At 43.0% G+C, this 27,055-nt stretch overlaps 1 protein-coding gene and 1 pseudogene across 2 annotated transcripts in view; both read right to left on the reverse strand.

The window, feature by feature from the left end:
• Window positions 1–26,826, reverse strand: part of STX11 (syntaxin 11) — a 29,567-nt gene extending 2,741 nt beyond the window's left edge. The window contains exons 1-2 of one of the 2 annotated variants that reach the window (XM_037034793.1): window positions 26,674–26,826; window positions 26,061–26,255 (exon numbers count right to left, since the gene is read on the reverse strand). The gene's annotated coding sequence lies outside the window, so the exon portion shown is untranslated. The remainder of the gene's footprint in view (window positions 1–26,060; window positions 26,256–26,673) is intronic. The other variant, XM_037034794.1, reaches the window with a different exon arrangement.
• Window positions 12,675–13,216, reverse strand: LOC118978924 (nibrin-like; annotated as a pseudogene).
• Window positions 26,827–27,055: the final 229 nt, after the last annotated feature.

Genomic DNA, 27,055 nt, shown 5'->3' on the forward strand with positions numbered 1-27,055 from the left:
ATAAAGAAGTAGAAAATTTGGAAGTTGAAATTTCCTTGTTCCTCTGCCCAATACACTTCAGTTTGAGCAATTGTTCAATACTCAGTGCTTACAAATGTTTGAGGGGGGAAATCAAGATATATAGGTATTAGACATAAAGGGTATATGGAAATAGTTGCGTTCAATGTGATTTTGATAAGTAGGAGAGGGGATCGGAAATAAGGAGCACATTTAGGCAAGAATCGCATAGCACCAGCCAGATGAAGGATCAATAATGAAAGACAAAAGATGTACAGTTTTCCCCAGGGTCTCTAGTGGTAAGCATCATTAACAAAACCACTTTAAAAAAGACTTACTTGGAAAATTTCAATCCTACACAAGCTTAGTGGCAATACTAAAACACACTCCCATTCATCCATCACACAGCAGCAATATTTGCCCACTTTTAATGGCTTTTTTGAAACAAGTGGGCAGCTCAAGGAGCATTTCCATGTTTTTATAAGAGTGGTGGTGATCATTCTCCTGCTTAGCAAGGCAAAATAATGTTCCCCAAGAACATTCTTATTTTTTCCATAAGAGTAGCTAATATGTATCAGGTGCTTACATAGTGCCAGTAACCAATTCTAGGCACTTTTCAAGTGATATCCTCTGTAATCTTCACACGGACTCCATGAAGTAGGCTTTGTCATTCCCAGACTTGGCAAGCTGAGCATGGGAAGATTAAAGAACTTACCCAAGGCCACCAGTAAGTGATCATTGAGGCTCCAGAGAACCCCACCTGACCACCATACTCAATTATCTCCAGCAAATGTACACCAGTGAGTCATGAAAGAGTATTCTATTAAACAAGGAAACATCAGATCTGGAGCCTCTTGGGAGGGGCCCCAGTACAGGCTCAGACTGGTGCCCCTTGTGCTGTCCTTGGACCTGCCTCGTAGGAGCTATGAAGCAAGCTGAGGCCAGCTGCTGCATGTACCAGGCTTGTGGTCACTTGAGAAAGGCCATAATTTGAGCTGAAACTGGCTATCATATATGCTAGCTAGCCTTGGAGCTCCTACCAAGCAGCCCCAATGTGAGTCAAGGCTGGCTGCCACTTGCACTGGTTCAAGAATGCTTGGGAAAGATTGTGCTGTGGGCCAAAGCTGGCCTCCGCCCATTTGGAGGGTCAGGCGCATGCTTGGGATTAACTCCAGCCAGGGCAGGCAGGGCAGGCAGGGCAGGCAGGGCAGGCAGGGGAGGATCTCTGAGGAATGCTGTGCCAGGGTGAACAGTGTTAGCCAGGTTAACAGAGAGGGGCAGATTTGGTGCCTGCTTGCACTGGGCAAGCCAGGTGGAAGGAGAGCACAGTGGAACGGTGGCGTCTGCCAATAGTTCCATCCCCAGAGAGGGTTACCATCGATCCCTCCCTCCGGCCTTCACCCAAACGCTGGTCAATTAAATTCCTCCCTGTGTGACCCAGGCACTTCTCCAGCTGCTGCCTCTGCCCTGGAGCATGGAGTGAGTTTGTGGGTGAGTCCTCTAAGCATAGCATCCTGGTCTTCCTTCCACAGCCCTTCATTTCTCTGGGATATAATCCTCACTGGTTTTCAAAGGCAGGTGTTAAGGGGACTCCTCTTCTGGGCACAGGTACCCTGGCTGGGGAGCCCCACGTGGGGCTCACATGCATTACAACCAGCTCACCATCTTACATGACCTGGGGAAATCACATTACTTAGCTACTACGGAGTTGAGCTGTGCCCACCTGTTGTAGTATCCAATTGATTCTACTATGCAAGATTTAGATGGGAAAGAAAATGGATGAATTTTGATGAACAAGGCAAGAATAGATGATATATGCCTTCCCTGGATTTTGGCCAAGACTTAGGAGGCACTACAATGGAAGGAAATGGGCGGCTGAGGGACACTGCCACACACCAGAACATTAGCCATCTGCTCGCTGACCTCCCGCTAGTCCTGGACAGTTCCCAGGCTCTGGGCTGTTCTCTTTAAGCCATGCATCATCTCATTCATAATGTGAAGAGCAGAACAGACTTCAGTCACACAGAAAATGGCCTCGGATGATGTTCAGAGATGGTCACTCTTTTTCAAGACCTAACAACCATCAAGTCATGGGTCCTACATTACATGAAGGCCTAGGCTCATACCATAATCTGGTGAGGAGAGAGAAAGGAACAGTGTGTGGAATGAAAGATTCTCTGTGGAGGTGTAGACAAGAAGGTGGCTTTCATCTTGCCTTCCTTCCCACCTTTCCTGGCCCAGCCCAGCTCCGGATGTGCTGGTCCCACTGACCTAGAAAATCTCCTCGTTGCCAAAGAGCAAGCATTAGAAAAACGACGACAGGAAGTCAACCAAAAAGGCTGCTCTCCGTAAGAATGTCTCCCAAGAGTTGCAGGTATATTTCTCCCTGTAGTGATATCAAAATAGAAGTCGGCAGAGAAAGAACACCAAGCTAGACCGCGCATGCAGTTGCTTGATTCTGAATTGTGAGGTACTAAAAAGGGAACTATGGTAGATTAGAAACAATAATCAACAATTCTATTGGCCTTTTTGTCTGTGATAAAGACTAATGCAATAAACTTCCCTAAAGTGTAGTCATAAAAGCACTAAAATGAATCCTTCTTTGATTCGCACAGAAATGAAGAATTCAAAAAGAAAATTTAGAACCAACTACCAGAAATCTGCTTCTGCTTTCTAATTCTCTTTTCAGGCATGCATATACCTCTGTCCTGAAAACTAGTTCTCCTAGGGGAGGAAGGGGAAATTGTACAACCCTCCTTTCATTGGGCAATTAGATTTTATGTAAGAGAAAATAAACACATAATGGTAGCTCAGTGGCTCTGACTTTGGGGAGCAACAGAATCTTCTGGGCAGCTGCAAACTTTACAGATGCCTGGGCCCTTTGAAGTTTCTGCTTCAGCAGATCTGGGATGATCTGCAGGTGACTCAAATGCACACCGAAATGTGTGACCCACAGATGGTTATTATGACAGCTTTTTAGTCACAAACACCATGCAGTTCCAGACAACTCACAATAGTCCCCAGGTTGGGGCCGACTTGAACAAACAACCAATAGGGAAAGATCCACAAAGAGAGGGAAAGAAAGGTTCAGAGAGCAGGTTTGTACCTACTTCAGAAGAGCAATGGGTGGGGGTGATTACTACGTAAGTAATTCGTACCCTGGGTGTTACAAGGAACAACCATGAAAGTCACGGTTCCCTACGTGCTTCTAAGGGAACCAGGTGTAAACACATCACATAGTCATGATCTCTGATCATAAAAGAGGCTTTGTGCCGACTTACCCTAGGGAGAACAGGAAAAAAAATGTTAATTCATAATTATGAGCTGAATTGTACTCCGCCCCAGATTCATACACTGAAGTCCTAACCCCAGTAACTCAGAACGTAGTTGTATTTGGAAATAAGGTCTTTGAAGAGATAATTAAGTTAAAAGGAGGTCTTCATATGATCCATACATTATTATACATTAAACAATACATGCATTAAGCAAATGTGTCCTACTACCAGGAAACAAAACCTCTCCCTTGATTCACAGCAATGTGTTAAAGTATTTCTACAACTCATGAGAAACCTTAGACAGGGGAAACCCAATGCAGAGCGAGGCAATGTACAAATCACGTGAGGTTTACTATGAAGATGAACTTGCAGAGGACAGGAGGGGAGCAAATCCAAAGACATAGAAAGGCCTTCTTTTCATAGTATGACAAAGAAATGTATTAGAGACTATTCTTCTATGATGTGAGTTCAGAAAGTTTAAGACTTTGGTTTCATTTAAGAGCTAATGTACACATTTAGAAACACACACACACACACACCATTCATCTACTAGTGAAACTAAAAAGATCTTGCCCCCAAATATATACTCCCAACGAGAACTTTCGAGCAATGCTACTTCAACAATGAAGTTACCATGCTCTGATTTTCAGATTTTATCATCCGCCTCTCCTATGTCCTGATTTTATACCGATCTTTACAGTCTGGTTAAAAGAAAGTGGTGATTACAAGTCAGAAGGTCTTCATGCCTAGGTTCACCGCGGGTCCACATGGCGCCTTCACCAACCTTTGTGTAAGGACCACAGGACAGCTTTGGGAAAGCTAGAAGAGTGCCCCTTTCTCTGGGGGGATGCACCCCAGCACCGGGCAGAGCCTGGTAAACCAGGCAGGGAGGGCTCTCCATGCCCTCTCATCCATGCGGCCAGGCACCCTCGTGCTGGGCAAGACCAACACAGTCCCGTGTGGTCACCCTGAATCCACTTTTCTCTACCACCTCACCCAGTCCCTCCAGCCCAACCATCACTACAAAGATTGTGTAGGAGCCAGGAAATCCAAGAGGTCCTGTGACCCCACCACCTTGGGGGTTATAATTTCAACAGATGAAATTGAGGGGGCACAAATAGACCACAGCATTCCCCAATTGAGATTTTATACATGGAATGATTATTAGCAACTAGTAACCTAGATGATGAACACATGGAAATCTTTTCAGCATTTAGGATCATTAACTTCTTTCCCACAAAAATTTTTTCATGTCATAATTTCCCCAAACACAGTGATGTTTCAGGTTTTAGAGCATTCGAATAGGCGGTAACTCATCCAAAAGCCCATAAAATTATTAAGGCTCAAAGATAATTCTCTTCTAACAAAGATTCACTGTGGTTATGATGGACCCAAGGCTGAAATAATTAAGCAGTGATACTTAAAGATAGACGTTTTACAGTCAGGAGGGTAGAAGTGGTAAGTGAGAGGATGCCGGCAGGTGAGCTGGCTGAGGGAGTAGGGTGCTCCCAGGGTCAGGGGTCCGACCACCTAAACGAGCCTGTCCACTCTTGTCTGCTTTAGCATTTACCAACAAAAACCGCTGTTGCTCTATCTTAAACTTGATCTGGCTTTGGCCTTGGAATGTGAAACAAGCTCTTGGCTGGAATATAGAGAAGAAATTTATGTAAAAGGAGGAAATAATGAATTAATTTTGAAATTTGAAAATGTGTATGCCTTTGATCAAACTTTATATTTCATAACTATTCCATGGAGAACTTTTTAAAAAGGAGAAATCAATAGAGTTTCCAGAATCATTAGTGACTTTTTTTTCAATTCATAATACCAGTTAAGGACAATCCCACAGAATTTTTACGTTCTTTATTCTGCTCCTCTCTGTCTTAGACAAAGTCCTTTGAGTCACTGATTCATTGGCTGGTTATTCCTCATCAATTTTCCAAGAAAATAAATTATTTTTGTTTTTGGCTCCAGAAAAATCTCTTATCCAACATCATCAAGGCATGAGATTTTTCTACATAAGGGACTTCCACCTCACTGAAGTGCCTCCCTTCGAAGGTGAAAGGAGCTCACTCATTTTTTAATTAAAAATCCTCTTCTAAAATGCAGTAATATATCCCATTGCTTCCTTAAAGAGACTCCATTGGACCCAATTTCTTGCTGACTCGGATTGTCATTCTTAACACCTTTAAATTGCATGGTGATGCACTTTCATTTGTTTTAGAATATTTCTTTCTTTGGCATTAAAATGTCAAACCCAACCTCAGTTATCTCCATACACTGATACTGCCCTTCCTTTCATTGTTCTTACAGGCTGTAACAGATGAAAAAATTAGATGAAAACCAAGCATTTAATAGTGGGGTGCTCTATGGGGGTCAGCACCCTTCCAGAATCAAGCCTGCTAAGTAAAGCAGGAAAGGAAAACATGATGTCAGTGACAAAGGGAGTGACTAACAGTTCACTCTTTGTACCAAACATCTGCTACACAATCCATCCACAATGTTCACAGTATCTTTGTGAGGAGGGTAACACAGTTTTCAATTGACTGATGAATGGATTCTAGAAAAGTTAAGTTTCTCATCCTGTCTACCCCGTTAGTAAGAAAGCAGGCTGGGAGTTAAGCTCACATCTGTCCAGATCCTATCATGATGTTCTGTCTACTCGGTCCTGCACTGGCGCTGTGGGAAGACCTGGAGGTGAGCAGGATTGGTGCTGATGAGAAGAAACATTCTTTCCCACTCTCAGATTTCCTTCTATGTAGGTAGCTCTCTGCACCCGCTCCTGCCCAGGGGCATGGATTCCTTATCAGACTGGTGAACCTGAAAGGAGGGACTGTCCTTGGTAGTCCAGCTGCTTCTTCCCTCCTCTCAGAAGTGGGCTTATTACAGAGAACACGTGTTCTCTGCTCCTCTGTTCTTCATTTCCACTGACAGCCATAACATTCTAATACATGTGCAGCATGTGTTCACTGAACATATGTGTTCATTCATGAACCTGGCATGTGTTGAAACCTCATTTTTTTTAGTTTATTTTAGAGAGAGGTGAAGAGATGAGGAAAAATATCAATGTGAGAAAGAAACATTAATCAGCTGCCTCTTGTATGTGCCCTGACTGGGAACCAAAGCAGAAACCCAGTGATGTGCCCTGACCGAGAACTGAACCCTCAAATTTTTTTTGTCTGCAAGACAATGCCCAATCAGCTGAGCCACACCAGCCAGGGCCACATCCAGTTTTCTTGATCTGACCTCCCAAGTGGCCCATTCTTTCCCCTCAACACTCATACATCCTCTTTGTAGAAGGTTGAAAAAAATCTTACCACACATTCTTTGCAGTTCCTCCAAATCACGAGGTATATATACTTTCTCAAAACCTCGAATCTGAATGTGCCACAAGACTGGGACTTGCTTTGCCAAATGGTAATAAATGGGATGTGACATGAGGCTTGAAAAGCACTTGTCCACAAGTGCCTGCTACTGGGACCCCTGACACAGCCACACGAGGAAGCCTGGGCTTCCCTGCAGGACAGTGAGGCCCTGAGCCAACCCATCAGCTGACTGTAGGCACCTGAGTCAGCCCAGGAGACAGCATGGAAGACTGACGCTCAGCCAATCCATAGCATGCTGAGAAACCAGAAACTGCTGCTGCTTAAGCCACTAAGATTCCTACCAGTTTTGTAGACTGCAAAAACCAGCTGATACAGTCATTAGTACCTAGAGGTAGTACACTGCCACAACAAAACCCTAAAACATTCAACATTGACTTTGGGATCAGACAGCAGGTGAAAAGCTGGGAACTATTAGCGAAAACTGGGAAAATGGTATGCCAACACTTCGTGGAGACTGCAAAAGTGACGAGAAAATTGTACAGCAGTCAGGAAAAAAACCAACCCCTATTACGCAGTAGCAAAGTAATCGGGGGAATTGCTACCCGTGGCAGCATGATATTAAAATGTACACAATGAATTTTGGATCTAGCGGCAAAGATCTCAAAACAGAATATTAAAAGTGTTGGTGGTGTGCTTCTAGCTGCATAGAAGTTTCTGCAAGAGAGAGGAGCTAAAAATAAATTACCTAGTCAACAAGCACCGTTTGGAGAAAATAGAGAAGAACCAGACCTCACGGCACTGGAAAATAAAATCTTTTACCTCTCCAGCCTCTTCAGGTGGAAGAAAAGATTCTATAGTAAGAAATGGCCTCAGAGTAAAAACCTCTGTCTTATGGAGCATCTTGGCTAGACACGGGGACTCAGGGACCCCTACAGGTGTTCCCTCACAGCGGCCCAACACTCAGCCCCCCAAAAAAGTGTGGATGTGGGTTTTAGGGTTAGAGATCCCATGAATTTTTAGGAAATCTACCAAGTTTTAAAAGAGTTTTACTGATGAGCACAAAAGCTTGACCTAAAAGAGACGGGGCCCATTAAAAAAAAAAAGAGGCTTTAGTGTACTTGACTTTCTATGAGCAGGAACAAGGCCAAGAAAGCTATTCAGAAGCAACAATAGGCATTTCTCATGAGAAAGAAAGAATGCTTTAGAGGGTGGAGCCAAAGGCAGCGATGAACTTTCAACCAGTGAGCCACTCCGGAGGGGAACAATCGGGTCCTAATCAGGGAGCAGCATCTGGCTCAGGGGCGGAGGGACCTGGCCACGGGGACCTGGGCACTGCCGCTGCAGACGTGACTGTTACTTGCAACCTGTTCGTGCGCCTCTGTTTCTAAAGGTTTACGTATTTCGGTTATCCTTTCCCCTATTTGTGTTGGGCATGTGTGAGGAGATAAGTTACTTCTAGTTCGTTGTCTCAAGGTCAAGAGGTTCTGCACCTGAAGAGCTGTATCTAAGGTGCCCCATCTGTATCCAGAACTGGTATCTAGAACTGATGTGAATTGTGGCTAAGACGGTGGACTCAGAGGCTGATGCCACAGTGGGATGAGACTTCTGGGAACCCCAGGGCGAGGGCGAGCACATCTTTCTTATAGGAGAAACGTGAATACATTTTACCAGAGGCCGACAGTACTTGATTACCAAAAAAACGGCCACAAATACTTAGCAGTACCTTTGATCAAGAAGTTGTGTCAGTTTCTCTATCCTTTGAATCTGGGCTTGGCCATGAGGCTTGCTTGGACCAAGAAGACAGTAGCAAATGTGATTCGAGCAGAGACTTGAACCGCATTTGTACGACTGCGCTTGCCCTGCCTTACCGGCAGGGACACGGAAAATGCCATGTGAGGAAGCTTGAGCTACCCTCCTGGAGGATGAGGGTCCCAAGGAAAGGGAGGCCAGCACCCAGGTGACCCACCACTGTAGCTGTATGATGGTGCCCAGGTGAGCTGAGAGACAGAACCACCCAGTACCTACTTGGGGCCACCTACTGTTAGAGAAGCTTTATACGAATTATCTCATTTAATCCGTACAACCATGAGAAATGACAATATGATCTGCGGGTGCTTTGTTACACAGACAAAGCTAACTCCAACAGCCCTCTTCAGGCTTCTGTATTCCCCTTCATGTGTGTTCTTCTTTAAGGAGGACCTGGGAGGATGGCACAGATTATGGGTAAATCATAATTTTGGAAAGTAAATGCTTGTGCATTTTACTTTCATTTTAAAAGGAAAGCTCATTGCTATGATTTTAAAACACAGACATAAGCAGCACATCCCAAATAACTGTCCTGGGGATATACGTCACCCTCTTGATGATCCCGGCCTAATGACGTCCCCTGATTTCAATGCACTTTATGTTTACAATACTCTATTCGTGTGGCATACAAACACTACAGTAAAGCACCCACCTAAAAGGACCATGTGCTTCTTAACATGTCTGAGGGCAGCCTTCCTTTCCTTTTGAGGATTGTGGTCATAACCATGGTAAGAAGAAAAAAAAAGACAACGCTAAAAAAAGACTATCTCACACACAAGCAGGCCCTGCAGAAGGACTCAGCAGACACTGTTTGATAGGGTGGCTAAACAGGAGTCCCTGAGCTGGGGGCAGCACAGCACAGGGACGCCGGCAGCTTTGTCCCTGGCTCAGTTTCAGTTTTCAGTTTCTGCAAACTTGAAGAGCCGGTTTTGAAATGGAGGTGAGGAGTTCTAAGTGTATCTCATGCCTGCCATTCAGATCTCCCAAGTGAAGAACCGTGGCTAGGCAGCATGCAACTTCCAAACCCTACTCCACTGCCATGTGCCAAATGTCCCTTTGCCTTCCAAGATGGGGCCATGGCAGTTTCCTGCTATTCATCCGAGAATAAAAATTCTTGGGATGCGAACAAAGTTATAAGAAGCTATTACCACAGCTGATAATGCCCTATTTCAGAAGGCAAAAAGCAATCAGGATACTTGTTTTTGGAGTCGTAGAACCTGCTTAGAATTCCACATCGACTTAGGGAATTGTAAGAGAGTGTGGCCAAGTGCTGAGCCTGGGGAGATATCCAAACCCAGCCCTGCCACCAGAGCTGGCCCCAGCCTGGGCTACCTCGCTGGTTTCAGGGTTCCCAGCAACAAGAGGTCAACTCTGAACAGATGAGTACTTTTCAAACCCCTCCTTGTCACCTTTTTTTATAGTCACCCTCTTTATACCTTGTCTTCCCTGTGTATACCACCTGATACTTAGGACGGTGGGAGACTTAGAGGAGATGATCCAGGAAAAGCTCTGAGAACAGTGCCTGGCGGAGTAAACACAATGTATATGCTGCCAATTAGTGTCTATTCTGGGGTTTTTAACTGACTCAAAACACTAATTAGGGTAACATATTGTATAAATGTACATTTGCTAACATACTACTAACAGGTTATTACCTGTCTCATCTACAACCACAGGTGGACACCAACACCTGTTCATTACTATATTATTTGGGGTTTTAAGCTACTTCTGTTGCAATTCTATTGTTGTAAGCCTCTTTTTCTGAGTACAAAGTAACCTGTGATCTCTGTGGGAAGAGAAGGAAGGAAAAGGAGAAGAAGTCAAATGATACAGAACTGTTCTACATGGAAAGAACAAATTCCTCATCATCTAACACTACTGTATATATTAACTATATAAATGAACCAACGACCAAGTCTATTATCTATTCTTCCAGACTCTACTCCACCCTAAAGTTTGAATGACTGAGAAACAGCATTCAGAAGGGCTGATCCTGATAATGTGAAATGGGGAGCCATTCCCTGGTGCACCACAGGAGTTCTCTGGAGTCTCACTGTTTAGGGGCCCCTCCTGGGGATGCAGGGCTGTAGGGCAGGTCCCACTGTGCTTCCCCACTGACACCATCTTCATGCAGGGGAAATCACAGAAAAAAAGAATGCCAGTGGCAACCTGGAATGGGGAAGGGATTTTAAACTGGAAGAGAACCTTCACATTTTACTTCTACCTTTACCATTATCAGGGTGGTTTCCCAAATTCTACACAGCCCAGAGACTGTGAAAGGGTCTGGCAGTTTCTAAGCCAGCCCGAGGGACAGCCATTGTCAAGGTTTCGTGTCTATAATGAAGTCAGTGCCTAGGTTTTCTTTTGGGAGCAGATCGACCATTTTACTTGAAGAACTACCCATCAAACATCTCCATCATCAGTGTCTCACAAAGGTGAGCCCCATTCCCCACCCCACCCCATTCATTAGGTTTTGCTGTTAGTGGTAGTGTGGTTAGTTTTGTTTTCTAGTCAGATACAGGAAAAGGTAGGGAAGAAGTCTTGCTCCTGAGTTAACTGACATGATTCCTAAAATCAAATGTGCAGTAGGAGATGATGCTCTGACTCCTGCAGGTCATATGATCTAAAATGATCTTCAAACCAAATAAATCTTCTAGTACCGCTTTCTGTATTATTCTTATAACTCAAGGGGCAGAATCTTAATGTGTTACACACACTCAGAATATCAGGCCAGTCTAAGCTGTTTGGTGCCTCGCATTTACTGTATGTCAGAGGGCCAAGGAAACAAACTCACTTATCATAATGAAAATTTTTATGTTGAAGTGAATGTCTCATGGAAATAGTCCAAGATGGCGGTGCAAAAAATGCTAAATTCACCTTTCCCGTGATCACACCAAATCTAAAGTGGACACGAATCAATTTCACCTGAAAAGGACCCCAGCGCTATCTGAAGAGCTCACTGCAATAATCGATATGTGTGGATGAGGCAGAGATGTGGTCCCGCCCAAACCCCTACCCCTGCACCCCATGTGATGACCCCCGATCAGGAGGAACAGAGAGCATCTCCCTGAGCAGTAGGGGTGATGAGCCCCATATCCGGCACTGCGACCTTTGGGACCTGCAACTAAGAGATGGGCCCTCAAAACGCCTGGCTTTGAACCCCAATGCGGCTTACAGCCAGGAGACCAATGCAGCGGTGGGGGTGGGGCGTAGAATGGAAAGTCCTCTCTTTAAGGACTGGCACACGGACTCATTCACCCAGGGATCCAGCCGTTTAAAAAGCACCTAGACCTGGACCTCTGTGAAGGAAATTCATTAGCTAGTCTTTTTATTCTTTGAGGTTTGTACATTTTATTTAACAGCTTCAGGCCATGGAATATTTGTAACTTAAATCCCTTGCATCAACGATAGGCCTTGTCTCCCAGAGGAAACACGAAGGAAACGTTTTTCGGAGGCTTCTGTATAAAATCCTCAGTTACCGTCTCCAGTTTGCATTAGGATTGTATCTAAAGAGATCATCAGCACGAGACCCTTCTTTTGCAGGTTGATTTTGCACCTCCGTTTCCTGCCTTAACCACCTCTTCTAACTCTGTACTCTTTCAAGCCTGATGAGCTACTAGACCTGACTGTCTAACGATCTGTGGAAGTTTTCCATATCCAGGAAATGCAACCTTTCTGAATTTCTTGAAACTCCTTAGTTGATCCTAATCATCTTTTATAGGGGGTGCATTTTTGGAGGCAGAGTTACTAACCAGCAGGTTCAGGCAGTGACACCTCCCTCGGAGGCAGCTCACCGTCACCCCGACGCCTGTCATTGTTGGGTGGTTTTTTCAGGTGACCACACTAATTCTTTCCTGACCTCACATTTCTTCCTGATTTCATTTTCTTGAAATATTTTGCTACTTTCTGGTATCATTTCTTCATGAACAGGGCCATTTGTTTTTATATCCAATCTGGGCGCTTTTCTAGTTTTGACATCTTTCTCTTGTTTTTGAACTAACTCTAGCTTTGTGTTCTTGAATAACTCTTCCAATACCTCATTTCCTATGGCTAAATGATCAATTGTCCTCTTTTCTTTTTTTTTAATTTAATTTATTTATCTATCTTTAGAGGGGAAGGAGAGAAGGAGAGAGACATCAATGTATGGTTGCCTTTCTTGCGTCCCCTGCTGGGAGTTGGCCTGCAGGGAACTGGCCTGCAACCCAGGCATGTGCCCTGACTGGGAATCGAACCACGATCCTCTGGTTCGCAGGGCTGTGCTCAATCCACTGAGCTACGCCAGCCAGAGCTCAATTGTCCTCTTTTCTGATCTTAGTTTTTCTGTAGAAAGAGATTTATTGGCAGAATTTTTCACAGTGAATTCTGAATCTGTATCTGTAAGTAAGTTATCTTTCCCCACCGGCTCCTTCTGAGACAGATGTTGCTCCTTATTTTTCCAAATTGAGGGTGTAGTAGGTTGCATTATTTCTAGAAAGGAACAAGACATTTCCATTTTTACTAATTTATATGAAAAAATTTCTTGACTTTCTTCATCCCCTTCCCCTTCCTTGGTGTATGGCTGGAAGGAGTTTCGGGTGGTGTTGGTCTGCAGCTGCTGGGAATCCCGATCTCTACTCGATTTACACCTGGGAGCTTCACCGGTGAAAGCTGATAGTTTGGGATTTTCCATCCTCACCAGAGTACTTGATACAACAGTATTGTTACCCAAGCTTATTTGGGGGGTTCCTTTACAGTGGATGTTTCTTGTGAAGGCATCCTGAATTTTTGTTCCATTCCGAGGATTTTTATTTCCTTTGGCCTTTCACTCCAATCCATACTCTACTGGGCCGGCATACAGAAAAGCTTCGATAATTATTTGTCGAGTAATGATGTTTACCAGAATGATTTTTTCCCCAGCCATTGTTGATGAGGCTAGGTCTTTTGTACACAAAATGGGAAGAAGATGGCCCTGGCCCTGGAGGTATTCACAGGCTGGCAGAGAGAATAATGATAATAAGCGCAATTTAATCGAGGGATATATGGAAGTGCTTTCTGAGTTGAGTGGAGGGTGGTGAACTCAATCTGGGTGAGGGGAGGAAAGGCTTCTCAGAGAAGACACCATGTGAGCTTCTTCTACATAGTGTAACAGGAGTTAGATGAACAAGGAGAAGAGGAAGGAAACAAGGCAAAGACAACCTGCACAAAGGCATGAAACACTGAAGATATAGGAACCACAGCCATCTGATGTTGCAGGAGTGAATAAAACATATCAAGATGTCCTAGAAGTTTATCAGATTATTCTTTAGGTGACTAGTATTTCCTTCAATGACCTGACTCAAAATCGGCAAGTTCAAGAGTGCTTTCCTTTCGAAAATAAATTATTCTCCCAGAAAATGAACTGATTCCTATAATTCACTGATTTCTCATCCCTCTAATTCCCCTCATCTACAACTATTCAAGGAATGTGGCAACTCTCACCCAGGTATCCAATTTGTTAAAGGGCCCAGCCACAGCTATCACCCTCTCTCCTCAGCAATCTTGGTCAGAAGCCACTGAAGGCACTCAGGCCACACCAGAGAGGTGCTAGGAAAGATAAGGGACGAATGCCACTGTACCAAGCCTGCTGAGATTAAAGCTGAGGTATTCCTCAACTCTCCCATGGGTCCCGTGGCTGCTTGCTAATTTGAAAGTACCAGCAGGCTTAGTCACCTCCAAAGGCATAACGGTTTAGGGCAATGGATCTTGGACTCTGTCATGCATCAAAATCATCTAGGAAAAATTTGTTAAAATGTCAATTCATGGGCCCTACTCCTAAGGATTCTGTTCCAGTAGATCCTGAATATGGTCCTGGACTTCCCTTTCTGTTTTGTTGTTGTTGTTTGGGGAAGGTGGTCTTTTTAAATACCCCCGGCAATTCTGTTGCTTATAATCTATAGGTTTTGGTGAGATTCAATAGACTGATTGGAACTTTTCAAAGGCTTAAAAAGAAGAGAGAGAGCACAGGCCTGCGAACCAGAGGATTGTGGTTCGATTCCCAGTCAGGGCACATTCCTGGGTTGCAGGCCAGTTCCCTGCAGGCCAACTCCCAGCAGGGGATGTGCGAAAGGCAACCATACATTGATGTCTCTCTCCCTCTCTCCTTCCCCTCTAAAGGTAAATAAATAAATTAATTTTAAAAAAAAAGAAGAGAGAGGAGGAAGGAAAGGATAGAGGAAAATGTAGCCTAATATCTCAAAACTGTTTACCATTCACAATGTTAAAGCCTAGAATTACAGGGAAGACCAGTATGAACTACACTTCAGTTAAATGGACAGCCAAGTGTTTTTGTTAGTCTTGTCTATTATGTGCCACTTCTCCACTTGTCCTGGTCTACCCTCTCTTCTCTTCTTCCCTGTTCCTGACCTTCCTAGGATTAAGATTACTGTCTTCTTGCTGTCTGGTCAGCTATTCTAAATCCTTAAGGACCCTAAACAAAATGGGAACTTTCTGGTTCCATTCAGCAGAGTGATGGTCTAGGTCAGAAAGACACAAACAAGCCCATGCAGAGGAGAATGCCCTCTTCCACACAAATGCTGTGGATGATGTGAATCTCAGATCCCCTTCAGGACCAAGACCTGTGTTCCCACAGTTGCCAGAAATATTATCTGCCAAGGGCTCAAAGCTCTGGGAACTGCCCTTAACTGAAGAAAGCTGTTAGCCCAAGATTATGCCTTCAGCCTGGGTGCAGCCACATCCTAGTTGATGTAAGGGGCACAATGACCCCTTGTTTAGAGATAGCAGAACAATTCTGAAAGGCCATCCCAGCTCCAAAGTTCTCTTCTTGTGAGACCACTGTTGTGCGTGTACTATAGTTCCATTTCCCCCTCAGTGTAAACCTGTTAACCTCTCTCCCTGCCAAGTGTTGTTCCCAGAGGACCTACCAATAAACCTCAGAGCCTATTTCCAGGGAATGGCATTGACCTGAGGTGCCAAACTTGCCTCCTTCAGTCAACTACTGACTGCACAGTGTAATGGGCCTGCACCTTACTTCTTGGGTAACATTAGGTGGTCACTCAATCTCTCCAAGTATCTTCCTCTTTATCTATAGAATTTGAATGCAGACAACAACAACAATGCTTATTATTTTATTTTACAAGAGTTTTGTGGGACTTAATAGAGAAAATATGATGAGATTCCCAAAGCCTTCAAATTCTATCCCAATAAATCCTACCACTAACTTAAAAAAAAAACCCCAAACCCAACATAACAACTGAAAAATCTATGGGCCACAGCAAAAGCAGTCCCAAGAAGGAAATTCTTCTTAAAATATGCCATTATGGGCCTACCTCAAGAAACAAGAAAAATCTCAGTCCAACCTCACACCTAAAGGAACTACAAAAAGAACAAACAAAGCCCAAAGTGAGTAGGAGAAAGAAAATAATAAAGACCAAATCAGAAATAAATAAAACAGTCTAAAAGTACAAAAGATCAATGAAGCAGAGAGCTGGTTCTTTGAAAAGATAAACAAGATTGATAAGACTTTAACTAGACTCATAATGAAAAAAAAAGTGAGAGGACCAAAATAAAAGAAGAAAAGTAACAACTGACACCACAGAAATACAAAGTATTATAAGAAAATATTACAAATAACTATATACCAACAAATTGGACAATATGGAAAAAATGGATGAATCCTAGAAACATACAATCACCAAAACTGAATCAAGAAGAAACAAAAATTCTGAACAGATCAATTACAATTAATAAAATTGAAGCAGTAATCAAAAACTCCCAACAAACAAAAGTGCTAGACTGGAAGCTTCACAGGTGAATTTTACCAAACATTAGAAGAAAAACTAACACCTAAATTTCTCAAACTATTCCAAAAATTTCAAGAGGAGAGAGGACTCCCAAGTTCATTTTGCAAAGCCAGTATTGTCCTAATTTCAAAACCAGATAAAGACACTACAAAGAAAAAGTTATAGGACAATATCCCTGATAAACATAGATGCAAATCTTTAACAAAGCATTAGCAAACTGAATTCAGCAATACCTTAAACACACTATACACCATGATCGAGTGGGATTTATTCCTGGGATGCAAGGTTGGCACAGTATCTGCAAATCAATTAACATAATACAACACACAAGCAAAATAAAGGATTAAAATCATATAATCATACAAATAAATAAGAAAAAGCATTTGACAAAATCCAGAATCCATTTATCATAAAACCTCTCAGCAAAGCGGGAAGAGAGGAAACCTATCTCAACATAATAAAGGCCATGTATGACAAATCCATAGCTAACATCACACTCAATGGTGACAAACTGAAAGCATTTCCCTTAAGATCAGGAATAAGATGGGGATATCCACTTTTACCACTCTTACTCAAAATAGTACAGGAAGTCCTAGCCACAACAATCAGACAAGAATAAATAAAAGCTGACCAAATTGGAAAAGCAGTAAAAAAATATTATCTGCAGATGACATACTATATATACAGAACCTGAAAGAGTCCAGCAAAAAAGCTACCAAAATTGATAAATTCAGTAAAGAATCAGAATACAAAGTAAATATGCAGAAATTGATTGCATTTTTATACACTAAAGGTGAACTATCAGAAAGGGAAATTAAGAAAACTGTTCCATTTACGATTGCATTAAAAAATACTTAGGTGCTTTGGGATGGTAAACACACAATACCAACATACAGATGATATATATAGAATTGTAACACTGAAATCTATATAATTTTATTAACTAATATCACCCCAGTAGAGTCCATTTAAAAACACCTAGGAATAAATTTAACCAAAGAGGTAAAAGACCTATACTCAGAAAATTGTAAGACACTGAAGAAAAAATTGGAGAAGACATAAATAAATGGAAACATAACTCATGATTATGGATAAGAAGAATTAACATTGTTAAAATGTCCATACTATCCAAAACAATGCACTTCCTACCAAAATCAAAATACCAATGGTGTGTTTTACAGAACTAGAACAAATAATTAAAAATTTTATACCTAATCAAAAAAGACCCCAAATAACCACAGCAATCTTGAGAATGAAGAACACAGTTGGAGGAATGACACTACCTAATATCAAATTATACTACAAGGCCATAGTAATCAAAACAGCCTGATATCAGCATAAAAACAGACACACACAGAACAGAACAGAATAGACAGCCCAGAAATAAACCTATGCTTGTATAGTCAAATAATATTTGACAAAGGAGGCAAGAACATACAATGGGGTAAAAAAAACCCAGCCTATTTAATAAATGGTGTTGGGAAACTTGTAAAGATACATGCAAATAAAGAAACTAGGCCACCTCTTATACCATATACAAGAATAAACTCTAGGACCTCCAGTCAAGATGGCGGCATAGATAAACATGGCTTGCCTCCTTGCACAACCACATCCTTATATTACAACTCAAATATGAACAACCATCACTCAGAACCATCATAAACTGAGCTGAATGTAAGTCTCACAGCTACGGAATTAAAGAAATCACATCCATCCAGACTGTCAGGAGGGGCAGAGACATAGAATGGGCTGGTCCCACGGCCACTTGTGCTGGATAAAAATCCAGGAGGATATCTTGGGAGTGAGTATTCCCAGCCCCACACCAGGTCCCCCAGCCCAGAATACCAGTGCCAGAAAGATATGTCACCATACATTCTGGCTATAAAAAACCAGCAGGGATTGAGTTGGCGGAGGAAACTTCTAAAGTCCCAAGCAGTTCCTCTTAAAGAACCTACACACAGATTTACTCAGACTCACTCCCTCTGAGCTCTAGCACCACTGTATCAGTTTGAAAGGCACGAGTGGTGTACAGAGAGAAACTGAAGTGTCCAGCATCAAGGTGATAGCTAGGGACAGCTTTCTCCCAGACAGAAAGGTGGACAGAAGCCATTGTCCCTTTTCTAAACTCTCTCTTCACAGAGCCACAGAGCTGGCAGGCTGGTGCCATATCTGAGACTTTGTCAACCTGGCTAACACTGTTTGCCATGCACTGGAGATCCCCAGAGGCTGTCTTACCCAACTTACAGGCCCAACCCAGCTGCTTTCCCACTTGAGTGGCAGGTCTTAGTTCATGCTTCACAACTTCCTAAATTCTCTCAAACAAGCAACAGGCAGCCAAAGTGAGCCCCCAACCACCCATACCTCTTGTAAGTGGCCCTAGCACTAGCAGCAGCCAGCCTAGATGCACAGCTCAACTTTGCCTGGAAATCTCCAAGTCCAACACAAGTTGCAGCCGTCTTACATTACATTATAGCTCAGGCAGGGTGGTTCTGGGAAAAACACAGGTGGGGGCTAGCCTTGGCCTGCACCACCCAGGGAAACCCCAGGGCATGCAGACCCAGTGGACAGCTACAGACTATGTCAAAGCACCACCACCCTCATGAAGAGCTGATACTTCACTGAGGGCAGAGGTAGGTGGTCAGTGTTCACAGCCAGTTCTTGCAGCTGACAGGAGTGAATAAATCCTTCCCATTGACCTGCCAACAGCAATAAGGCTCAGCTATAAGAGGGTGTACTCAGCCCACACAAAGGGCAAACCAAGTTCCCAAGCTTGGGTGAAATGGGAGGCTATGCCACTGGACCCTACAGGACACCTACTACATTAGGCCACACCACCGAGGCATGGAATCAGAGAAGATCTACCTAGTACATAGAAACAAGTGCAGGGAGGCCACCAAAATGAGGAGAAAAGGAAACATAGCCCAAATGAAAGAAATCAAAACTCCAGAAAAAGAACTAAACAACATAGAGGTAAATAACCTATCAGATGCAGAATTCAAAACACTGGTTATAAGGATGCTCAAGGAACTTAATGAGGCCCTCAACAGCATAAAAATGATCCAGTCAAAAATGAAGAATACACTAATTGAAATAAGGAACAATTTACAAGGAAACAATAGTACAGTGGATGAAGCTGAGAATCAAATCAACAAACTGGAACAAAAGGAAGAAAAAACAACCAATCATAAAAACAAGAAGGCAAAAATAATTTTTAAATAGTGAGGATAGTGTAAACAGCCTCTAGGACAACTTTAAATGTTCCAACATTCACATCATGGGGGAGCCAGAAAGAGAAGAGAAAGAGCAAGAAGTTAGAACTCTATTTTAAGAAATAATGAAAGAAAACTTCCCTAATTTGGTGAAGAAAATAGACATACAAGTCCAGAAAAGTATAGGGAGTTCCAAGAAGATAAATATAAAGAAGCCCACTCCAACAAACATCATAATTAAAATGTCAAAGGGTAAAGATAAAAAGAGACTCTTGAAAGCAGCAACAGAAAAGCAGTTAGTTACCTACAGGGGAATTTCCCTAAGACTGTCAGTTGATTTTTCAAAAACAAAAAACAAAAAAAACTTTGCAGGCTAGAAGGGATTGGTAAGAAATATTCAAAGTCACGAAAATCAGTGACCTACAGCAAAGATTGCTCTACGTAGCAAAGATATCATTTAGAATTGGAGGGCAGATAAAGAGCTTTCCAGAGAAAAAAACAAACAAATAAAAAACTTAAAGGAGTTCATCATCACCAAACCATTATTATATAAAATATAATATACTCCATTTCAAATGTATTATATGAAAGAGACTTATTTCAGGAAAGATGAAGATCAAAACTATGAATTATAAAATGGCAATAAATACATATCTATCAGCAATTGAATCTAAAAAGCAAACTAAGGCAGCTAGAAGAACACAGACAGAATCATGGATACAGAGAACATTTTGATTATCACCCGATGGTAGGGGGATGAGGAGGAATGGGTGAAGAGGTGAGCAGATTAAGAAGTATGAATAAGAAGTTACAGAATACCCATCGGGATGTTAAGTACAGTATAGGAAATGGAGCAGCCAAAGAACCTATACACATGACCTGTGGACATGAACATGGTGTGGGGATTGCCTGAGGGAATGTGGGGTGGTGTATGAAGGGAAGCAAAGGAGGGAAAATTGGAATAACTGCATTAGCATACTCAATAAAATATAATAAAAATAAACTGAAAATGGAATAAAGACTTAAATGTAAGATTCAAAACCATAGAACTCTTAGAAGAAAACACAGGCAGTAAAATCTTGAACATTTGTCTTAGTAATATTTTTTCTGATATATCTCCTCAGGCAAGAGACACAAAAGAAAAAATAAACAAATGGGACCACATCAGGCTAAAAAGATTTTTCACAGCAAAGAAAACCAACAAAATGAAAAGACACCCCGCTGAGTGGGAAGAACATATTTGTCAATGATATGCCTGATAAGGGGTTAATATCCAAAATTTATGAAGAACTCATGCAACTCATCACCAAAAACAAACGAACCAACAATCCAATTAAAACATGGGCAGAAGACCTAAATAGATATTTCTCCAAAAAGTATATGAAAAAGATGCTCAACATCACTAATCATTAGAAAAATGAAAATTAAAACCACAATGAGACATTACCTCACACCTGACAGAATGGCCATCATCAGTAAATCAACCAATAACTGTTGGCAATAATGTGAAGAAAAGGGAACACTTTGTACTGTTGGTAGAAATGTAGATTGGCGCTGCCACTGTGGAAAATAGTAGGGAAGATCCTCAAAAAGTTAAAAATGGAACTTCTTATGACTCAGTGATTCCATTTCTGGGAATATATCTGAAAACAAATACCTAAACAATAATTTGAAAGAATACATGCACCATTATGTCCACTGCAGCATTATTCCCAATAGCCAAACTGCAGAAGCAACCAAGTGGCCAGCAATAATAGGTGAGAGGGTAATAAAGCCGTGGAACATACATACAGTGGAATATTACTTGGTCATTAAAAAGAACAAAGACCAGGAGGTATTACACTAAGTGAAAGAAGTCAGTCAGGGGATGACAAATACCATATAATTTCACTTATATGTGGAATCTAAAGATCAATATAAGCAAACAAAAAAACAGACACAGATTCATAGAGAAAAGACTGGTAATTCCTAGAAGGGAGGAGGCGGGGGGGTGCTGAATGAAAAAGGTAAAGGGACTGAGAAGTACAGATTAGTAGTTACAAAAGTCGTGGGGATGAAAAGTACAGCACAGAGAATATAATCAATAATATTGTAATAAGTACACATGGCACCAGGTGGGTGCTGGAAATATCAGGTCCTAGAACAGTCTGTAAAGTAAATGATTTTCTAATCATTATGCTATATACCTGAAACTAATACAAAATAATAGTGAATATAAACTGTATTGAAAAAAATATTAAAAATTGAAAAATAAAAAATATATGTAAGAGTTCTTTGTAAAGAGCTGTATCATGCTGTCAGCTGATCTCACTATGCGTTTGTGTCCCATGCAATAATCGGGGAAGAGGGGAGGAGGAAGTGGGACATCTACAGCCAGTATACAATTTGGCTTACAGATCATGTTCTAACTTACCTCAAGTCAGCAGACTTGGGTCACTCATGAAGATACCCACGCACATAATAGAAAATTAGAAATAAAACCGGGAACTGAGGTATGTATTGCTACATTCCTGAAACTGAAACAGAACAATACTTGTTCACTGTTTCCATCTGAAGACAGCGGCAGAGCAATTTCCGCTACTCTGGAGCCAGAATTCACACTGTTACCCAATAAGTTATGCAATGAGTAATGGAATGGCATTTTGAACAGAGAAACAAGTAAAACAGTCGGGTACATAAAATGAAGACTGTTTTGCTAGGCAATTGAGTATTTTCTGGATTACTCTGATACTGTATCCACTGAAAAGAAAAATGTAAGAGCATGCAAATGAACTTGAAAACATCTGATTAGATCAAGAAGGATAGTTGAAAACTACCAATGCTAAAACTGTTTCACACTAAAATTACCAGTTGTTAAGCCTTACCAAGAACTTGAATGAAATATGCAAATAATGCCTGGTATCCATAAACCCAGAAGGAGTGACAATAAATGCCTTACTCTAACAGGTGGTTTCTTCATCAGTAAAAGTCACAAATTATTTAAAACTGTGAGGACCTTCGAGATCTACGAGACCCCCAACCTTGCACTCTTCCCTCAGGGAAATCACAGTCCGATGGAAGAGGCAAGACAAATCCACGTGAAATACTAACTGCAACCTTTCCCTTTCTTGTTACCTGAACAATGAATGAGTTACAGGCAGAAACCTAGGAATTCAGACCAACAGATCAACACGTGGGCTGTACCACCCAGAAGGCTGTCGGTCTCAGGTATCGGGAAACAATAAATACACATCTTGATTTCCTAATAAATCTGAAGAATTGCTGAGTGAAACATTTTCTTCATGTGTGGAGAAAACATGTAAGAAGCTCAAACTTACAATGAGGTTGCTGATTCGGTTTAGGTACATTAACTCAGTGCTCATTATCCTTAAGTGGCCCTAAGTAGAGGCCTCTGGGGAAAAGATAACTGGACCCTGATTGCTGAATGAAAATCAGAGTTAAGGTAGGTTGAATCATGAAACAATGAGAACGGTGAAGAGTTGGGGCCAGTTTAAACGGGGAAAGGTGGGTGGGGCCGTTAGTCAAAAATACCTTTATCAGGACCAAAGGAATCTTCCCATATGGTGCAAACAGGAAAGCAGGGCCTGAGCCCAGGGGACTTGAGCCATTTTGCCCAGCCCAAATAAAAAAGACAGGGGACGCAGCAGGTCAGCTTCACTTAATAAGATTCTGGGAGTTAAAGGCGGGAGTGGGCAGGTAAGCACCTGCTTTAGGGTGAAATCAGAAGAAAATAGTCCCCAGAAGGCAGATCACAAACCCGGAGGGTAAGAGAGTTGTTATGGACCTGCCTGCATTTGTTAGCGAGTCTTCCACCGCTGGACCATGCTCTGGAGATGAATACCCCCAGGCCAGCCTTTCTGCTTCCCTTCGGGAGGGACATTACAGGTCTTAGCAACAAAACTTTGTGTGTGTCTAAGAAACACAACTTCAGTGTTCAGCAAGCGAGGTAACCAAGGCAGTTCTAAGGACACAGTAGTTGAAGCTCTGGGAACCTTCAGTCACTATGTCTCCATTACAATGCTTACAATTCCCATTGATTCTAGGCTCGTTCTAGATCAACTAGGTATATTTCAGGGTGTGGGTGTGGGCAGGGTTGCCCTGAAGCACAACACAGCCATGGCAAGGAGGGAGGGCGGCACATCTAACAGTGTATTGGGCTTTTCCTGGATGAAGGCAAACCGTTGGGATCATCGAAATGACTCACATTTGAGTTTGCCACACTGCCCAAGTTCACTCATTCACTCACTTATTCACAGAGTCAGCGTATCACAGTAGAATGGTTCAGAATGCAAGTTCCAGAGCCAAATGCTCAGGATCGACTTCTGACTTCATTTATTCCTAACATCGTACTTTCTTCACCTGTCAAAAGCAGTCAGTTATAATACCTACTTCACAAGGTTGCAGTGAGTAGTAAAAGACCAAATTCACATAAAGAACCTAGAATAGTGCCTGGCACTGATAAGCACTCACTAAATTTTAGCTATTATTACTCATTCATTCAGAAGGTTTTAAAGAGTACTGCTAATGTGTCCAGTACTGTATGAGGTCTTCCTTATCTTTCTGTTCATTTTCCTATTCTTCAACTTAAGTCCCTACCTTAGTCATCAGCGAGGAATGTGGGAGTCATCTTAAACTCCTCCCTCACCACCGCCACCCACTTCTAAAAGGGCCAGGTTTCACCTATTAGATGTCTGCCGGTTCCTTCCCTCTTTCCTGTTCCTCACTATCACTGCCTGACTCAGACCTTCATGTCTCTTCTCAGATATTATTACAGAAATCTCCTCTGTGTCTCCCTACGGCTAATGTCATTCTCATGCAATGCGTTCTCCACCTTAATTCTAAATTGTCTTTTGAAAACATAGATCTGACATCATTCACTTGCTTAAAGTACTGTATAAGATAAGCTCACAGCTCCCACCCGGCACACAGGCCTTTGTGATGTGGCCCAGCCTCTCTCTCCAGTCCTTCCCCAGCCTTCACCCTGCGCCCACACTAAACAGGCTGGAGCTCCCTGCTGATAGGACCCTGGTCCTGCTGCCGAGTCACCCATCCTCCCATCTTCCTGACAGCAGCCCTTCCTCTTACATTAAGGTTCGTTATTCCATCAATGAATACTTCCTAACCCTTAAAGGAGTGAAGTCTGTGCCAAGTTCATGGAGTGTGATGATGATCACACTCAATCCTTTCTTTCACACCGAAAGAGTGTCTTTGAGTTTCTTGAGGGAGAAATGAACTAGGAAAATTCAGGGAAAACTGCCTTAAATTTAGCACTGTTACCCTTACTGGTTGGCTACTTTACAGAATTAGAGAAATTGAATGTATTTTGGCATCCAGTCCAAAAGTACTTCAGCTGATTTCAATCCCAACAGTAAGCTATGACACAGTGGTTACTCATTTGACTCACAGCTACGATGTGTTGGAAAAGATTGATGTGATCTATAGAAACAATGATCAGAAAGTGACTTCAATTCAGTGCTATAAAGTTATAAGCCATTAATTTGTCACTTTTTTGTAGAAGGTGAGTAACCAAGAGTTTCTGTGATTGTCTAGGGGTAATAACAGGCTGGGTTTATCTTACATGGTTATGAAATAATACAAAATATAGTTAATTGAAACAACTTTCAACATCATGCTTTTCTAAATAACATATTTTACATCATTTATTGAAGAAACACTTATCAATAAGCACAACAGGCTGCTTACAAAGCCAAGTAGATGATTCAACTCAAAGCCTTTTTTCCTTTCCCAGCAATGGCGACCCAGTTCATTCAAAATCCCAGACTTGCACAACCGTCAGTCACATCAGAACAGAAGCCCTGCTCTGGGCGTTCATTTGTCATAGCGCTCACCTCCTTCTGTTGGACTTCCCAGTGGATTTCTGACCTTCCACACTGGCCTTCAGGGCCCTTGTGGGCAGGACCCCGTCTTATTCATGACTGAGTAGAGCTCCGGGAAGAGTCTGGCAAGAGGCGGGACTGCCTGGGCTCCCCGAGCCCCAGAGAGATGCTGTTCCCCTCTCTCCTGTCTTCTGGGATAACGTACGTTCCTTCCTAAGAGCTGCTACCCCTGCAATAAGTCCTATCAGTTTAAACACTTTAATTTCTCAGTTCCAACTGGTATCCACCTTCTTCAAAAAGCAGTGGTGCGGTTTGTGTGGTTTTAGCACTAATCTACTTATGGTGAATTACCCGAAATATTTTGATTCAGAGAGTGGTACACAATCACTATAAAATGACGTCTCTACCATACCATGCCAGTGAGAGTAATAACAAATCAGTTACTGAATTATGAAATTAATTTTCTCTTGGGTCTCTGTGGCAAAGCATGTGATTTAAATGGTTATCTAACATCAGACTAGGGAGCCTAGCTGGTATGTTGTACCAACTGGCAGGCGCTTTAGGAAACTGAAAACTCGCACTGTGACTTCCTATACCACCGCCTGTGCAGCCGTGCACCCATTTCACAGCTAAGTCTTACTGCAAATACGGCGAGAGCACACCTCACTTTTCAAAAAGTTCATTAACAAAGTCTCGCAATGAAAAGAGCAGCCTGTGACTCATTTTTGGATACCGGGTGGAAACAACAACTCCTCCCTTTGCTGAGAAACGGCTTCGACAAGTGCACGAGAACCACAGGAAGTAATACCGAGCTCGCCGCTGTCAGTGGACTCACAATTCCGTCTCAGACAGTGGGGATCCCAAAGGTGCTGCCACTACTTCTCGTTTTCAGGCCTCTGAAAAAAAGGCCTCACGTGGGCTCATAAGGAGCTGCTTCCAGGCTGTGTCAGTTTCTCCACATTTCTTGGCTCCTTGCTCAGACTGTGAAGTCAAGAAGTAACCATTCTGGTGGTATTTTTGAGAAAGTGACCTAATAGGAAGTGAAGAGGTGATCCAACCTTAGTAAAGCCCCCCACTAATGACAAAAACGAAAAACAAAACTCCAAAGTAGACTTAAAGTAGAAGTAGTCTTAAGTGAATACTCAAGGGAAGCATATCAACAGGTATCGGAAATAATTTCTAGAAGCTCTAAAAGCGCAGTCCCTCGCCCAATGGGAGAAATAAGCTCACTGTTCTGTATGAGAAACCCAAAGTTCCCAGAGGTGAACAGTCGGCGAGAGCCCCGGGTCACACCCGAAGTCCCCCCCTAGGGCGTCCCTCGTGTGCCCAAGCGGAGCCCGCCAGTCCCCAGTCCCCGGGGGAGCCCCATCCCGCAGCTCTCCGCGCACAGGTTCGAGGGGCGCGTCCTAGCTCCTGGAGCAGTTAAAGAGAGAAAAAGAAAAACGAACCAGGAACCTGCCGGAGCAGGTGAACCCAGGCGCCCTGTCCTGCACGGGCGCAGTCAGAGTCCGGAAACCTGCTGCGCGTCTCCGCACGCCTCTGGCTGCTCCTCTCGCGCCGCCGGACCTCCACGCCGCCGCTGTCGCAGCATCTGGGCGCTGTCGGCCCGGCCCCTCGGCGTGGGGAGCGCTCACAGCTGGGGACCAGGCCCCGCCCCGGGAGGACAGCACTGGGTCCCCGCGCCTGGCCCCGCCCCGCCCCGCTGTGAGTAGTGCGCTCCGGGCTTTGGGGAGCAGCCTCCTCCCCTGCCCTGCCCCTCCTTCCCTGCAGGTGCTGCGCCGCGGGCACGTTACCGCCCACCCCGACTCGGGGAAGTAGACAGGACTTTCC

This window comes from Sturnira hondurensis, unplaced genomic scaffold (assembly GCF_014824575.4).
Source record: "Sturnira hondurensis isolate 20B ecotype Veracruz unplaced genomic scaffold, ASM1482457v3 Scaffold0022201, whole genome shotgun sequence".
NCBI lineage: Eukaryota > Metazoa > Chordata > Mammalia > Chiroptera > Phyllostomidae > Sturnira > Sturnira hondurensis.